General features: G+C 37.2%; 1 protein-coding gene across 24 annotated transcripts in view; it reads right to left on the bottom strand.

Moving 5' to 3' along the window:
- RBFOX1 (RNA binding fox-1 homolog 1) overlaps positions 1-18,087 on the bottom strand; it is a 681,896-nt gene that overhangs the window by 108,913 nt on the left and 554,896 nt on the right. The window lies entirely within an intron of this gene.

An 18,087-nucleotide genomic window follows, 5' to 3' on the forward strand; every position in this document is an offset into this window, starting at 1 on the left:
TGTCTATATAAATGGTCATCATTACAGAAAAGGGCTTGAGTTGTGAAAGAGAATAGAAGTATAATCAGTAGCAAAGGTTGCCTAAGATAAAAGTGAAACCCAGAAACAAAGTTTTACAGATTTTCTCTCTCACCAAAATAAGAACATAAGATGGTAGTTCTTACAGAGGGAGTGTTCCCTAGATTTAAAATGCTACTTTATGACTGAAGGATGTTGTGTGCATTATAATTTTAGAAACAAAATCATAAAAACCTAGAAAGATTAGGAAAAAATAGGAACTCTTTCATTTGAAATGTAAAAACTAAACAACATTGGTTTATCAGTATATTATAGAAATCTCTGGTCTGCACTCCTTAATGATATCATACAGTGACTGTGTATGCAGTACTCTTTCAATCACTGTGTGTGCAGTACTCTTTCACTAGTACAAGGTTTTGTATAGGTATGTTAAAACAACAGTTTTCTTTTATGCTGGTAGAAAAAAATAGGGAAAATAAAATACACTGATGAAACCACAAGGATCATCTTACAACTGCTACTCTATTTTCTCTATCCTTCCTTTCGCTTCTGACCATATTCTTCTTCCAAGTATTCATTTTTCCCTTGTGTTCTAATGTTACAATTCCATTTCTATTTCAGTCTTTTTTTTTTATTTAAAAAAATATATATATTAACAATTTTTATTAAGAATTTTTTTTTATTATTAAAAAAAAAATATCTCCCATTTCCTGTTAGTATCAAATTTATTTTTAGGGACAACAGTTTAGGCAAAGTAAAAATGATTATATAAAATAAACCTTACCAATTCTAGTACCAATAGGCCTGTTAAGAAGGAAGTAAAAGAACTCAAACAGAAAATATTTACATCAGCAATGAGTACATATCAACTTAATGCTAGCAAGTTCAACATCATCATCACCCATCATTATCTCCAGTAAACATGTTCTCAATTTCAAAGGACAAACATCTAGTTTCCTGCATTACTTATTTTGAATCAAGAGTTGAACAGCGCTCTCTAAAGTCATCTCATTCAGGCTCAATCACTGACCTATTTCAGTGCCATCAATAGCAGTAGCTCAGACAACTGGGGACAGTTCTAATCGTGGCCCCTACACTTATAATGGGGCATGATAAAAATAAGAATGAGTGATCAGTGAACCGCAGGTCTGCTCTTCCAGCAACAATGTTGATTTATGTGTTTACCAAAAGAAAATTGTATAAGATCTTCAGTCCAGGATGAGGTTCAATGCATATTTTCTTTACTCACAAAAACGTCCCTCTTTGCTGGGTTAAAAACTTGCTGGATGGCTGGGCCCAGAGCGTAGTGGTGAATAGAGTGAAATCTAACTGGCAACTGGTCACCAGGGGTGTTCCCCAGGGGTTGGGGCCCATCCTCTTTAATATCTTATTGATGATTTGGATGAGCGAATTGAGTGCACCCTCAGCAAGTTTACAGATGACACCAAGTTGGAGGGAAGTGTCGATCTGCTGGAGAGTAGGAAGGCCCTGCAGAGGGACCTGAACAGGATGGGCTGATGGGCAGAGGCCAATGGGATGAGGTTCAACATGGCTAAGTGCTGGGTCCGGGTCCTGCACTTTGGCCACAACAAGCCCATGCAACATGACAGGCTTTGGGCACAGTGGCTGGAAAGCTGTGCAGAGGAAAAGGACTTGGGGGTGCTGATTGATGCTCACCTGAACATGAGCCGGCAGTGTGCCCAGGTGGCCAAGCAGCCCAATGTTATCCTGGCTTGTATCAGGAATAGTGCAGCCAGCAGGACTGGGGGGTGGTCATCCCCTTGTACTCTGCTCTGGGGAGGCCTCACCTCGAGTGCTGTGTTCAGTTTTGGGCCCCTCAGAACAAGAAGGACATCGAGGCACTGGAGCATGTCCAGAGAAGGGCTACGAAGCTGGTGAAGGGCCTGGAACACAAGTCCTGTGAGAAGCGGCTCAGGGAACTGGGGGTGTTTGGTCTGGAGAAGAAGAGGCTCTGGGGAGGCCTCATTGCTCTCTGCAACTACCTGAAAGGGAGGTGTGGGGATCTGGGGGGTCAGCCTCTTCTCACAGGTAATTAGCAATAGGACTAGAGGTAATGGCCTCAAGTTGCAGCAGGGGAGGTTCAGGTTGGAAATTAAGAGATATTTCTTCTTAGAAAGAGCAGTCAGGCATTGGAACGGGTTGCCCAGGGAAGTGGTGGAGTCACCATCCCTGGAGGTGTTTAAGGAAAGTTTGGACCCGGTGCTTAGGGACATGGTTTAGCAGGTGACATTGGTAGTAGGGTGATGGTTGGACCAGATAATCTTGGAGGTCTTTTCCAACCTTAATGATTCTATGATTCTATGATAATACTGCAGTTTCTCTCCCTTCCTTTGAAGTAAGATAACTAGGTGTGATATACAAACTGAATCACTGAAAGAATCCCAGTTAATAAACAGATAAGTAATTTTGAGGCTTTATTTAATCTTGCCTCTTCTGCAGTGATCCAATTTACAGTGTAGTTCTGTGAATTACTGAATGCCAGTTGCTGAATAGAGTCAGAGGTGGTAAGAGTTTACTGATGGGAGACATAGGCTTGCAACTGCCCTGGCATCAACAACTGAGGTCCCTATGATTTTTGCAAAAGCATTGATTCACCAGTAATATCTACATTTCACACTATATGATGGTACTGATACACAAATGCAAACTTTTACATGCACTAAAGAATTTTCAAGTGATTCAAGTGTAAAACTGAGTCTTGATCTGCTATTGCCTCAACTCACAGGCAACAACAAACTAAACAGTTCATCCTTAAGTATTTCTCATAATTTAAATAATAAAGCTGGAATATAGCTGTTAAGAGAGGAAAAAATAATTCATATTAATCTCTTGCTATGACATCTAAAGCCAACTAAAATTTCAAAATTAAGATTTTAGAAAATTGATCAGTCCATAAACACCACAAAGATTACTTTCCACCTTCAGACCTTTAAAGGAGAGAAATATGAAGGAAATTCAGTGTGTGGGGGGGGTGAGGAACTGGAAAATTCTTGAATACAACACTCAGGAAAAAATTAAGGTCAATTAGATTAATCTGAAGAGAATTAAATAATTCTGAAGGTGGTGTTCAGCTTCAGGAACAAAGTGTGCCCTGGGAAGAAATTATATAATCAGCATACAGTATAAATGCAAATTGGAAAAAGTAATTTCTGTTCATGATATTAATAAAAATTATGAGAAACAAGGAGTGGAAAAGTTGAACCATGCATTATTAACATACCAAAACATTAAGAGCAACTTCTGTATTAAGAAGTTTGACATATTATCAAAAAAAAGCCAGAGAGGTTTCTGAAGATGATACTAAATGGTTCAAACCCATTTACCTGAGTAAATCCAGTAAGATCCCCACCCCCCACCCCCACCCCCAAAGCCTGAAATTTAGAGTTCTAGTGAAGAACATCTCAGAGTTTGGGCACTTCAGAAAGTCACTATCATCAAAGATATGTAAATGTCTTTAAAGAGGTCTGTGGCAAAATTAACATAGCTAAAATGCTTACAATGTATTATAAGGCTTGATATTACAATAGTGTCTTTACAAAATGTATCACCTTCCAGAAACGTACATATGGGCCAAGGAAATCTGGAGAAGGATAACTGCAAATTGAAATTGAAATACGAAACTTACAAGAAAACTTCCAAGTAACACCAAGGAGGTATACAGATGTAGGACAGAGGATACAGCCAGAATTTTGCAAAGTCACAGAAAGGAAAATTTCAAAGCCCTGTGGACTTGAAGAGCTAGAATGCAATTTACCTTACACATAAATAATGCATTTCAATATAGAATTTTCATTGCTAGAAGAGATAAAACCTATGTTTGATATTTCTTTAAAAATTAATTGAAGTTAGTATGTAAGATATTAGCCTCACTACATCCCTGCAGTCTTATATGCAATCAGTGCAGGTCCTGATCCATTAAGGGTTTGGTCTCTTTCAGTACCTTCCCTAATTCAATTAAGCAAATTAGTCTGCATTATGCAAAACAAATAAATAAATAAAGTGCCTATTCTTTAACATTGAACAGAAATTGAACAAAAGACAATATAGTCTGTGATTTTTCCACGCTACCTCACATTTTAAGTATAAAGTTGCACCAGAGTTATCTTCAGATATCAACAAGCTATGAATTTAACTTTGTGAAGAGGCCACAATTCATAAATCAATTATTCAACACGTTTTACTACTGGAACTATCTATCTCCTGTCACCAGTTCTAAACAGTTGCATCAGAGCCATTTCTCTAAAGATCTTCTAAAACCATCACAAGAGAAACATGTTTTTTAAACAGTAATCTTACAGAGATAGCTTAGAAAAGAGTTTTTGAATCTCAAGTGTAATTGCCAGATTTGCTTAATAAAAGTTATTTAAAAGATAATTAAACGTTTTATCACACACCCACATAGCCAATGAGCTATGCCAGGCTGTTTGACAACAAGAATTGACAACATCATTGAAATGTGTCTTTCAAGAAAGAAAGTCAAAAACAAATCTCATCAGTGAGATAGGGTAAAAAAACATTTGAGATATTATTGCTGTTCATAACATAAATCCACCATTAGAATCACACGGTCACAGATTTTGTTTCTTTCAATCACAGACTTCTTGGATGCATAAAGCCACAATGCTATCTGAGCAAAAGTGGTCAGAGATCAACTGGAAGGATAAAGGTCAGAGACATTTAGTGGCATTTTTCCTTTTGTAAAGCTGTAGTTATTATTTATGTTCTTTTATTTATTAAACAGAAAAAACTCCAAATAAAGCAATAACACTATGATGTTAGTGTACCAATAACTTTCAGGAAGAGTAAATAATAAACCTGGCTAGAATTTCTTGATTTCATCCTGTAAAATGATTTCATCATTTTATCTGTATCTGTGTCAACTGAAATTTTAAAACTGAAAAAGTTTTTCAATTCATACAAGTCATTGGAGTGAAAATTATGGAACTAAGCACCAGTGCCTTCTATCTCCAGCAGTGACAAGAAAATGCAGTTGCCATCTGTGGAATTACATCTTCTATTATATCAGGCTTTATTTTATGAAGACAGCATTTATCGTTCAGTATTAAAGAACATTCAATGTTTGTTGTTGTTTGTTTGCTTGCTTTTAAATCTGGTCTTTTTTTCCTTAAAACTATAGTGCTAGAAAAGTGTTTAAGGAATCACTTACTTATCCCTTTCATCAAGGCAAAATTAGCATCTGCTGAAATGTCTTGGATAGGCCTGGGGGGTCAAATCCACCAGTTTAAAGATTTTCAGTGACAGATGTTCCACAGGCCGATGTGCGAGTCTATTCCACTGCTTCACTTTTCCCACTGTCTTACTGGAGTTTTAAAATATTATTTCTTCTCTTATACACCATACATATGGAGGAGTAATTAGGACTATTCCCCTCAGAGACATCTTCTTCCTGACAGCTATGGCAAGGTGTTTTTTTTCATCCTTGGCGCCACATTCACAAAAATTCTGACCACACATTTTTCTCTTTTGCATCTTTTCAAACTGGTCTGTGTCCTTCTTTCAATGGGTGCCTTATTTTACCCACAGTATTCTGGTTTAGGCCTTAGTTTTGCAGCTTAAAGCGTACAGGTAGTATCAGATATTTTCAGTATATATTTCTGTTATACATACCAGGTGGTCCCTGCTTTTCTTTGTGTATGCACCCGTTGGTTGATTTTATTTTTTTTTTTCCTTTTCAACAGGATGACATTTTAAATTCATATACAACCTGCAACTATTATAATCTTTTATGAAACTACTAACCAGTGATTTTTTTCAAGCCATAGCTGGGTAGTTTGTTCCTGTGGAAACACCTCACATTTGATGTTTTTGAATAGTGACTTATTTTTTTTCAGACAATCCCTCCAATTTATCAAGATTATTTTGAATTCTAATCCTGTCCTTCAATGTACTCAGAGTCCTACCCAGCTTGGTATTCTTGTAAATTTAATAAGTATACACTCCATCATTCAGAGCATTAATGAAACTATTGAATAACCCTGAGCCACCACAAACCCCTGCAGAACTCCTTTTAATAAATCTTATTTAAAATCTCAATAAATCACGTTTTTGATAGTGTAATACTTAAATACCTTTTCTTGTTTTGCACCTGGCCTATTGCAATTGTATGTTTACTGTATTTCCCAGCTTGTGTATAATAATGTATTGGGTGACACAGTCAAAGCCTTATGAAAAGTTCAATGTTACATGTAAGGGTTTCCTTGTCCAAAAGGCCATTGTAGAAATAAAAGAATATATTTTCAAAAAATCCATGCTGATGGCTATTCTTCTTGTTCTTCCAAGTGTTAAAAATACGTTTATTAACTTTTTGAGTATTTTCAAAGGATTGAAACTCACATGACAGCACATCCCTTTGGTCTATATAACCAACACTTCTCTTTCCGTCCTTTTTAAAAACAAGCATTATATTTACTGTTACAGTTCTCCAATACCTCTACTCATTCTCCAAAAGGTGTCAAAGACAGACAGACATTAATGGCTCCAAAATATCATCTAAAATTTGGAAGTTAATTAGAAACAGTTAACTGGGAAAACAAACAATCAAAAAACCTAAACTATCTTACCTGAATATTCTCTAGCTGGTTTCTTTCCTCTTTGAGGTGGACAGATTTTTCTGACACTTGGGAAGTTATTTAATAAACGCGTGGCTGAGGCTGACTTGTACAGTGAGCAACCATGCAAAGAAGAAAGGTGCTCTTACCCTTTGCATGAACATTTACTTTTACAGATTACAGACTTTACAGATTCTTTGCATCCTAGCATTAACAATTGTGGCTCAAATCCCCTCATGAAGAACCATCCTCCTGCTTGCTTTCTGTAGATTTAGTCCCAAAACTCACCATCAGCATATTCTCAAATGACAGTCTGGTTACAGAAGGCATGAAATCACGTGATATCTCTATTAATCATGAGTTCGGTACTATGGACTTGACCACCAAATACCCACTCAAGGTTTCATCCACTGCATCTTACCACCTGGATGTCTATGAAAATTTTCACAGGCAAGAGGTTCTTTTTTCCTCTAATGGTTATCATGAGGCTGTTAATGGTCTCCTTTAGTCATTACCATAGACAAAGCACCCCCTTGAATGAGAAAGGAACCATTCCTTTCTTGCCTGCTCTTCCTCATCAAAATAACAACTTTATTTTTGGTGACCTATGTTTTTTGCAGGTATGACTTTTGAAGATTCAGACACCATTTTTTTTTTTTTTTTAAATTACACATTATGCCCTTCTATTGTGACATCCTTGGTCACAATGGCATTATGTGAGCACAGCATGGACCAGTGTGGTCACAACTGGTAGGCATGGACACAACCAGCACAGTGCTCTTTACACAGCATCAGTAAATCCCCTGAAACAGATTGTTGCCATTTGTAGTGCCTGAGGTATCAAATTTGTATGACTGTGAAGTTCCTAAACATTTCTAGAACCACACATCATGCTTCATAACTGTCAAGCATATATAAATATTAAAAAATAAATAAATCCAGTGTGCGACAGGTCAAATCATTTGAAAAGAAGTTGTTTTTCTAAACAGGTACAGCAAGGAGTAAAATACACTTGGGTCTGAAAGCGCAGATGGTACTGACCCTTTGTGCTAAAAGTAATCAATGGTAACAGTAGTTCTCACCATGATTGAAAATTACTACTTTTTCATATGCATGTCAGTCAGCACTGTATCAGGTTATTTTTTAGCTCTGAAGTTTTAAGATGCCATTTTTCATTTTTCCTGAAAGGTCACTTCTACCAATTTGCTGCATGACTATTTTTCTGGTTCCACTGAGAATATATTTCTAATTTAAAAAGCCTAATAAACAGTTACATATTTTAACAGATTATTGATGAATATTGCCCGGTGGGAACCATGAGATGAAAACTTCAGCATCCTACTGAATATAAAATGGAAGTCTGATAAAAAAAAAAAATAAATCTTATTTATGTAAAAAACATTTGATGTGGATATTTATTAATACACAATTCAACTTTCCAGCTCACACGTCAAGTTTCCAGCTCATATGTCAGAATGTTAAAATAAATTATGTCATAAATGTTAAAATAATTTGCTTGAACTTGAATCCTTTAACAAGTGTTGTTTGCATTTGCAGGCACTTCATATGGAATTGAAATGCTCATTTTTCCATAATACTTTCTAACTCAGTCGATGTATATGAGCTAAGCAAGTTTAATCTTGGTGAAATTTAATTTAGGTAAGGACAGCATTCAGAGAAAATCATGTGAAGCATGCATACACCTCTAACCAGAAATATGTCTTCATATGTCAATTTTAATTTATCATTCCAGAGAATAATATTCTTAAGACCCAGTGTCATGCAATTATTATTCTTTGATAGTTCTCTTTGATGGCTGACTTCTCTCTTGGCCATCTTCCAATTCTATTCTACATACATATCTCTTTTTTAATAAAAATGATCTTTTGTGTTACCATCTCATAGAAGTTGATGAGAAACTATTTACCACCAAAAAAAAAATGAGGCTATATAACTAACCCCTCAGAGAAGCAAATATTGTGATACCTATTTCTTGAGCTAGCCAATTTAAATTAAATAGATATGTTCATAATATTACCTAGGTATAGAATCATACTAATATTTATCACTGAAATTATTAAATCAGCTAACAGAGATGTGTGAAGGTATAAATGATAATAACAGAGATTTTAAAAAATACTGTAATACTAAAACCAGATGGCCTTGTATATGTTGCTTCACTGCATCTCTAGTAATTCTGTCAGTTGAAAATATACTCAAAAAAAGGAAAATGACACCCAAAAAAATCCTAGTCTAGTCTGCATTTTGATAACATTGTTTCTGAAGCAATACAAGTTACCTCTGATGTAAAAATTTCCTTTGAGTCTTGGTATCATCAATAAGTACAGATATTTTACAGGAATTTGTTTTTACTGATTTGTTCTTTCTGCTCTCTCAGTATACCACCTCCAAGGGCTATCATACCCCTTGTCAGTTCTATCCAAATCACGCACAGTGCTTCCTGGTTCCTACTTCACCACATATTTGCAATTATAAAATATTTTTTAAAAAATCATAATATATGCTAGTCTTAAAAATAATTATAAAAGTTATATATACAAAATATAGAAATAGAAGACCAAATACTCACATACAGCAAATAAATTCATATTAAATCCCTTTACTTTAGTGAGCTAGGGAATGCTGGTGTTAGGATAGATTAAAATCCAAAACATTTTTATAGGGAAGCAAACTCAAATCAAAAGAGGGTGTTCTAAAAAACTGCTTTAAATTTAATAAAACATACTTTAAATATAAATATGCATATACAGATATTAACCAAATCCATCACCAGGACAGTTAAAATAAAATCAAGTGTTTTCTAAAGAATTTCTTTCCCCACCAAAATACTTATTTTTGTCTCCTTAGCTCAGTCAGTTCTAAAAACAGAAATCTTCTGTTCAGTGAAGTTCACCTGTTGCTTTGTATGGAACCCCTCTGAACATGTAAGAGCCATGGTACATTCCTGGGCACTTATTTACGAGCCACAAAGTAACTGCCAATCATGAGGCAAATTCTTGCTCACCTGTCAGTTGATAAGGATTATTATATTTAGAGGATTTAATATGTGCCCATTACACCAATCACGATGCAACAATGTATGCGTACTAAGAGAAGCAATGAAATTTAAGCCAGTGACCTCAGTCTGAAAGGCTTTCTGTTTTATCAAAAATTCATGCAGCCATGTTTACACTGACTTTGTACTGCAGTCAAATTCTTAAAAGACCTCACACAAATAAATTCTTAAAAGGCTTCACACTGAGTCAGGTTCTTAAAACCAATTAAAAACACATTCTATTTATTTCAGGAGGACATGGCCTGCCTAGTTTTTCCACTGCCATCAAACTATTACCAGTTCTCCAATTTTCACTGAGGAGCTTAAATGCAATGATAAGTGAGGAGTGCCAGTTATGTTACAAGATTTTAGAAGCTTAAGTAATTGAAAACACTCATTCTAACAACTGGCAACTGGCATCTGTGGTTACTGACACAATTTATCTTGAGGTGTATCTGCCACTGTGGGAAATGGTCTTCCCTGTACTCCTGAAACACCTGTCAAGACTCTTTGAAGAGTTGTTGCTCCTGTTGTGGTGACTGAGCCATGACGAGTCTCACATCATGCCATTTCAACTAATAACATGTGATCTAGTGTGCTGCCTCAATATCAACTTACACTACAAATTCCTGATGTCAGAAGAAACTATTATAACTTCTCAAAAAATAGTAACTTAACTGAAAAGAATCATTTTGTAAAATGTTTCAGAAAGTGTACAAATATTTTGTTGTTTCACTTCCCAGCTTTTCCCCAGAAGTTATAAAAATATAAGAAAAACATGAAGAAAACTGATAAACAAGATGTTTTTCTGGATGAAATAAATTAATTCTTATTTGGAAAAATATATTATCCCAGCCTATCACCCCCCTTTTTTTAAGACTATAACCTGTTTGTTATCAACCTGTATTTGCAATATATTTCACTCATAAATACATTTTTAAAGGGAAAAAATATATTCCTTAAAATTCATCCATCTCTAACAATGCATTTCCCAGCCTGCTCCTGACATGACACAAGAATATAATCTCCCACCTCTGGAACTTCTGGCAAAGGCACTGTACACAATAAAACACAACATTTAGTGGACATGAATTCAGAGAGAGCCTTGTGTACACCATTCCAGCAGAAATAAATAAATAAATAAATAAATAAAAATCAATTCTATTCTTCCCAGGAAATACAAACTTTCCATGTAACCTTCTATCTATTACTGAAGACACAGTCAGTCCTATGTTTCTTACACCTGAATTGTGTTATATCTTCCCTCTGTTCCTTTTCATTGACTAATCTTTTTTGTTTTCTGGAAAGCAATGGTGTTGTAGACAAAATCTTTCACACTCAAACTCTGCTTTAAATGCAGTGAAATGCTGTCACAGAAGAGTTGTTTGCATGTCACTGCAGAATGAATGCTGGCTTCAGTCTTAGCTTTTTAATAATGAATGGAACATCAACAGTAAAACTGACCTACAACTACTATCTTTTCCTCATCATACAGAAAACAGGCTAGTTTATAATATCTTGAAAAAGTTTTACCATGTCTTGATCATTTTCTTGATAATCTATAAATGGATAAAATCACTCGCATATTTTTTAAACCCACCTGAAGTTTAGAGAAAGCCTAATTCTAGTGCAAATAACCTATAAAACATCTACAGGAAATGAAGAAAAAGAAGAAAATCAATAGATTATTTAAAAAAAAATTAAGCAAATGTATTGCTATGCTGATTTTCTCATGTGTATACATACCCACAAAAGGATAAAGCTCTTCAGATTTTTACATTAAAAAATACTCATTAAATAAAAAGAAGAAAAATACTCAAACCAACCACCTGTTTTTGTTTGTTTGTTTGTTTGTTTGTTTTCTGCTACACCAATCAAGTTATGTCTCGGAGAGACAGAGCTTGTGAATGTCTTCGAGGCATTATTTGATTAAGTTGACAATATTATGTGAGCAATGGTTGAGTACCCACTGTGCTGTACTTTTGACCAAATTGATTTGTGTAATGAACACTTGCTCTGTCTCTTCCCTAGCCTGAATAGGGCTCTTGATTTAACCAGTAGTGCTGGAAGCCAAGTGAATTTACAGCCCCCACAGTCATTCTCTCTCAATCTGGAGAGAATAGCAGCAGCAGTACATGAGCAAGCATAATTCAATACATTGTGCTATAAGCGCAGAAAATAATATCAGAGAGCTCTGCAATATACCTGTTTGATTTGATTTGTAAACCTGATAAAAAAGCAATCGAGAAAAGTTCAGCAGAAAAAATATATATGCGTCCCAAACAAAAATGCAACCATACAGAATGTCTACAAAGAACTGAAAAAAAAGATGCATAGTAAATCATCTTCATACATTCCTTAGATAATATTGCATATGTTCCATTTTAAAAGGGTCTAGATTCTGAAAAGTTACCATTCCATTAACAAAGTGAGCAAAGAGAATAATTTAAAACTGAGTTTGGGACTTTTTGAAAATACTGTTCCTCAAATATACTGCCAATAGCGTATTGGCAAATGTGGATAGGCTTGTATCCTTCCTGTTTTCTTAAGTAGATTGACAGATTAATCATACTGGTTTTGAAAAATTTATATTCCGAGAAGTCCCAGCACTGGAATCTTCTTCCCAGAAGCAAAACAACACAGCTGAAAAGGAGTTATCTATATAGATACATTTGTACTTTATTTTTTAGATAAAAGTGTATACATTCAAAAAACAACAATAACAACAGCAAGAACAACAACAAACTATCATACTTCTTTCTTCCTTTCTTTATAATGGTGTGATAAACATCACCAGGAAAAATATCAGTGACTTTTCTTATCAGCTGTATCACTGGATCCTTTTATCATGTTTGAAGTTCAATACAGAGTTCCATTGCTTTCAGGAGAGAAAGGTGAGATTATTTTTTCAAACCAGTTTTAAAGATGAAAAAAATATTTTAAGTATTTCATAATGCAAGGGATGCAACTTATGCCACATCAATATATCCCTTTAATATTCAATTTCTGAAGACAGCATGCATTGTTCTTTGTGCTCATCTAGTGAAAAATGCATGTAGACATTGACTTGCCATTATGCACAAAGAAATACATAATCATAAGCGCATTTGATAACTTTGCTAAATTTCCAGTGTAATCATGAATATATATTTATTCTAAGAATGCTTGGTTTCAGAGACACTAAGATTAAAACCTGTGGGAAAAACTCTGACCCTCTTGTTTTTAAACTTCACTCCAACATTATACAAATTTAAAAATAAATAAATAAATAAAAATAAATCACTATTCTCATTAATTTCACTCAACCTCCCACATTACAAAAGGTAAAATGTTTATTTTGCAAAAACACTTTATCCAAAGCACCAAATGAAAACAAATCTAAACCATTACTTTCTCACCATTTCCTATGACAACTCTGAAGAGAAACAAATAGAGCAGTGAAGTCCCCATTCTACAGTTGTCTTGTCCCAGCTCTAGAGTGCTGAAAAAATCACACTGGCTACTGTCCAGTCTATTAGTACATAAGTGCACTTCTTCCTTCTATTTCATTACCAGCAAAAGTATGTTAATGTTCATTTGTTCCTACTATTCTTCTTAATAAAATACATGTTTCAAAGTTGAGGCAAAATGTGCACCACATACTCTTACCTTTCAAGCAGTATGGTGATTTGTTGACCTAAGTGACTGAAACTAAACAGACCAGAAAGCTTTCTTTTCTCACAGACAGTGGGAACCTGAATAGCCCCCCCCCCCCTCCCCCCCCCTCCCCCCCCCCCCCCCCCCCCCCCCCCCCCGCCAAATTTCAGTTCCTATGTTTCATAATATATCATATATAAACGTAATTTTTATGTAAGAAGAGGCAATGACCTCCTCTCTGGAATCTTTTATGTCAGAGGTCCTCAATCAGTTGAATGAATATAGCTTACTACCAGGAAGACAATGTATTGTGGTTGACCCTGACAGGGACATTTGTTTCAGAAACAGTACAACGCACAATCATACTCCAGTAGAATCCCTTAATCCAATTTACAAACAAATGAAAACAAAAAATCAATCAATCAAACAAACAGACAAAAAAGCCAACACAAATCTAAATAATTTTGTGCTTTGCTTCAGTAGTTTATATGATTCTACCATAGAACATGCTTTGGGGCCCCAGCATATAGTGTGCAGTTCCAGGTTGGGAACTTAGCAGAAGTATTGATTATTTCTTTAATTTCTAGATGGATGCATTCTGGATGCTGATACCACAGGCTACAAGAAAGCACTGCGATTATTGTGATAGCTTATGCATAGAAAGCTAGCAGTGTATATACGAGATCATTAATTCTGAGGACAGATAGGAACAATAAGATAGCTTCTCTTACTGCAGGGCAACCAAAGAGTTATTAAATACTTGGCTATATTAATTATTTTTCCAATCTATCTTCCTTAAAAACATAGAATATATTCCTTACACAGTGCTTTATGTCCACATTGCTGGCTCATCATTTTTCTTCTAAAATAGTCAGCAGAATATCAGGGTATAGCGTATCAATCATGTTTGAAGGGGAATCACCAGAATCCATAAATATTTTGGATTCCGAATGTGTCTCAAAGCTTAGGCAAAATTAGCTGGTATAAAGAATGAATATGTTTTTAAAATAATGTTTATGATAGGTTGTAATATGGCTTTTTGTGTATCTAGGGGATTGCTGAGTTCAATTAAGGACATCCAGTTGACATCAACACAACAATAACTTGGAATGGGAGAAAGAATGATAGCAGGTTGCCTTAATACTTTTGGTATTATTTGCATTGGTAACTATTTCTGGCTGTTTACTGATCCTGTCCATGAATATCACAACAAGTAAAAAAACATTCTTTTATCAGCTGCATCCTAGCTCCATTAGCCAAGAGGGGAGTGTATACATTCTATACAAGTTTTTAGAAGTTCATTCTACCTCTGTAAAAGCTACATTATTGTGTCATTTTCACAGGATAATTTTCATAGAATCATAGAATCATAGAATATCCTGAGTTGGAAGGGACCCTTAAGGATCATCAAGTCCAACTCTCGACACCACACAGGTCTACCCAAAAGTTCAGACCATGTGACTAAGTGCACAGTTCAATCTCTTCTTAAATTCAGACAGGCTCGGTGCAGTGACCACTTCCCTGGGGAGCCTGTTCCAGTGTGCAACCACCCTCTCTGTGAAGAACCCCCTCCTGATGTCAAGCCTAAATTTCCCCTGCCTCAGCTTAACCCCATTCCCGCGGGTCCTGTCACTGGTGTTAATGGAGAAAAGGTCTCCTGCCTCTCGACACCCCCTTACGAGGAAGTTGTAGACTGTGATGAGGTCTCCCCTCAGCCTCCTCTTCTCCAGGCTGAACAGGCCCAGTGATCTCAGCCGTTCCTCGTACGTCTTCCCCTCCAGGCCTTTCACCATCTTCGTAGCCCTCCTCTGGACACTCTCCAACAGTTTCATGTCCTTTTTATACTGTAGTGCCTAGAACTGCACACAGTACTCGAGGTGAGGCCGCACCAGCGCAGAGTAGAGCGGGACAATCACCTCCCTTGACCTACTAGCAATGCTGTGCTTGATGCACCCCAGGACACGGTTGGCCCTCTTGGCTGCCAGGGCACACTGCTGGCTCATACTTGCTGTCTACCATGACCCCCAGATCCCTCTCTTCTAGGCTGCTCTCCAGCATCTCATCGCCCAGTCTGTACGTGCAGCCAGGGTTTCCCCGTCCCAGGTGCAGGACCCGGCACTTGCTCTTATTGAACTTCATGCGGTTGGTGATCGCCCAGCTCTCCAACCTATCCAGATCCCTCTAAAATACCTTTTAATACCTTTTAAAAGATATTCATTGGTTTTATCCTTAAAAAAATAAATAAATGAATACACTAGGAAATATTTTACTGGTCAAAGAGCAACATAATTAATTCAATGCAGAATAAATGTCTTAAACAGCACTAGACAAAGAAACATTCATTTCATTTTAATACTCTTTCATCTATTAGTCAGAATGCTACTATTTCTGATGTAATTCTTGTAACTCTTTCAAAGGACTTTAATAGGGGGAATTAAGTGTTTAAAAATAACTTTGTTTTGATACTTGAAAGATTCATGTAATATCCAGACAAACAGATGAAAACATCACCATGTAAATACAGTAATCTTGATTACAGTTGATTAAAAATTTTTATAATTTGAATGGGAGTCACAGCCTCCTATTGCACAAACTTGTACATTTGATAAATCCAAAGACATGAACAAAAAGCTATCACTATCCTCAGTGATGAAAAAATTACTTGCTCATGTCATTTTCACCCACAAATCATGTCCTAAATTCACCTCTGTGATTTCTCTCACAATGGAGTTTGTTTCCTCCTGTGCATCTAAAAAGTAACTAAAGGCTAATGGTGTGGTTACCTGGCCAGCTAAAACAAAGTCCTGCCTTTGGTACTACCTTTGGACTCAGGTTCCTTCTATTTCCCATGTCTTCCTCCAGTGTTCGTATAGATTAAGTGTTAGGTCAGACCCATTGATCCAAGTGAAAATTAACACTTCATAAAATTACTTAGTGAGCTGATCCAACTCACAAAAAAAAAAAAAAAAAAAAAAGATGAAAATATGTAGGTGAGGGTGGGTAAGAGAAAGCTGGAGGACAGGCCTGCTTCTTTTTATGGCATTAAAGCCATAAGATGTAGAATCATAGAGTGTAGAAGCATAGAATGGCTTCAGTTGGAAGGGACCTCAAAGATGATCTAGTTCCAACCTCTCCTGCCATAGGCAGAGATGCGACCCACTAGATCAGGTTGCTCAGGGCGTCATCTAACCTGGTCTTCAACACCTCCAGGGATGGGGCACCCACAACTTCTCTGTGCAACCTTTTCCAGTGCCTCTTCACCTTCTGAGTGAAGAATTTCCTCCTAATCTCTAAATCTCCCCTCTTTTAGTTTAAAACCATCCACCCTTGTTCTATCATTTTCTGACTGAGCAAAGAGTCACTCTCCATATTTTTTACTTCCCCTTTAAGTACTGAAAGATTACAATGAGGATCCCCCGGAGAGTTCTCTTCTGTAGGCTGAACACCTTCAGGTTGCTCAGGCTTTCTTTGTAAGAGAGGTGCTCCAGCCCCTTGATCATCTTTGTGGCCCTTATCTGGACCCACTCTAGCACCTCAACACCCTTCTTGTGCTAGGGGCTCCAGACCTGGTTGCAGCACTCCAAGTGAAGCCTCAGATGGGCAGAGCAAAGGGGGACAATCACCTCCGTTGACCTGACAGCCACTCTTCCGTTGATGCAGCCCAGGATGCAGTTGGCCTTCTGGTCTGCAAGCACACACTGCTGGCTCATGTCAAGCTTTTTGTCCACCAGAACCCCCAAGTCCTTCTCTGCAGGGCTGCTCTCAGTGAGTTCTTCTTCCAGTCTGTACTCATGTCTGAGATTGTCCCGACCCAGGTGCAGCACTTTGCACTTAGACTTGTCAAACCTGATTAGGTTCACGTGGGCCTGCTTCTCAAGCTTGTCCAGGTCCCTTTGGATGGCATCCCTTCCTTCTGGCGTATCAACCGCACTACTTATCAGGGTGTCATCTGCAAATTTGCTGAGGATGCACTCGATCCCACTGTCTATGTCATTGATAAAGATATTAAACAGCACTGGTCCCAGGACAGACACCTGAGAGACACCACTCATCACTGTCCTCCACATAGATCCATTGATCACCACTCCCTCGGTGTGATCTTCAAGCCAACTCCTTATCCACTGAATAGCCCACCCATCAAATCCATCTCTCTCCCATTTAGAGACCAGGATATCATGTGGGACCATGTCAAAGGCCTTGCAGAACTCCATGTAGATGATATTGGTCGGTCTTCCTTTGTCAACTGATACAGTCACTCCATTGTAGAAAGCCACCAGATTGGTCAGGAACGATTTACCCTTGGTGAAGCCATGCTGGCTTTCTCAAATCACCTCTTTGTTTTACATGTGCCTTGACATTGCTTCCAGGAGGATCTTTTCTATGATCTTGCCAGGCACAGAGGCCACTCACTAGACTGTAGTTCCCTGGGTACTCCTTTTTAAAAATGGGAGTGATGTTTCCCTGTTTCCAGTCACCAGGGACTTTACCTGACTGCTAGGACTTTTCAAATACGATGGAGAGAGGCTTGTCATCTACATCAGCCAATTCCTTCAGGACCCTGGGATGCAGGTCATCGGGCCCCATAGACTTGTACCTGTTTATTTTCATCAAGTGATCTCGAACCTGCTCTTCACTTGGGTGGGACTTTGCTCCCCCAGCCTCTGTCTACAGGTTCAGGGCAACAACAGACTTGGGAAGCCTGTCTGTCAGTAAAGATGGAGACAAAGAAGTTACTGAGTATCTCAGCCTTTTCCATATCTGTCATTACCAGTTCACCCTTCTCATCAG

The sequence above is a fragment of the Aythya fuligula genome, chromosome 15, assembly GCF_009819795.1.
Source record: "Aythya fuligula isolate bAytFul2 chromosome 15, bAytFul2.pri, whole genome shotgun sequence".
NCBI lineage: Eukaryota > Metazoa > Chordata > Aves > Anseriformes > Anatidae > Aythya > Aythya fuligula.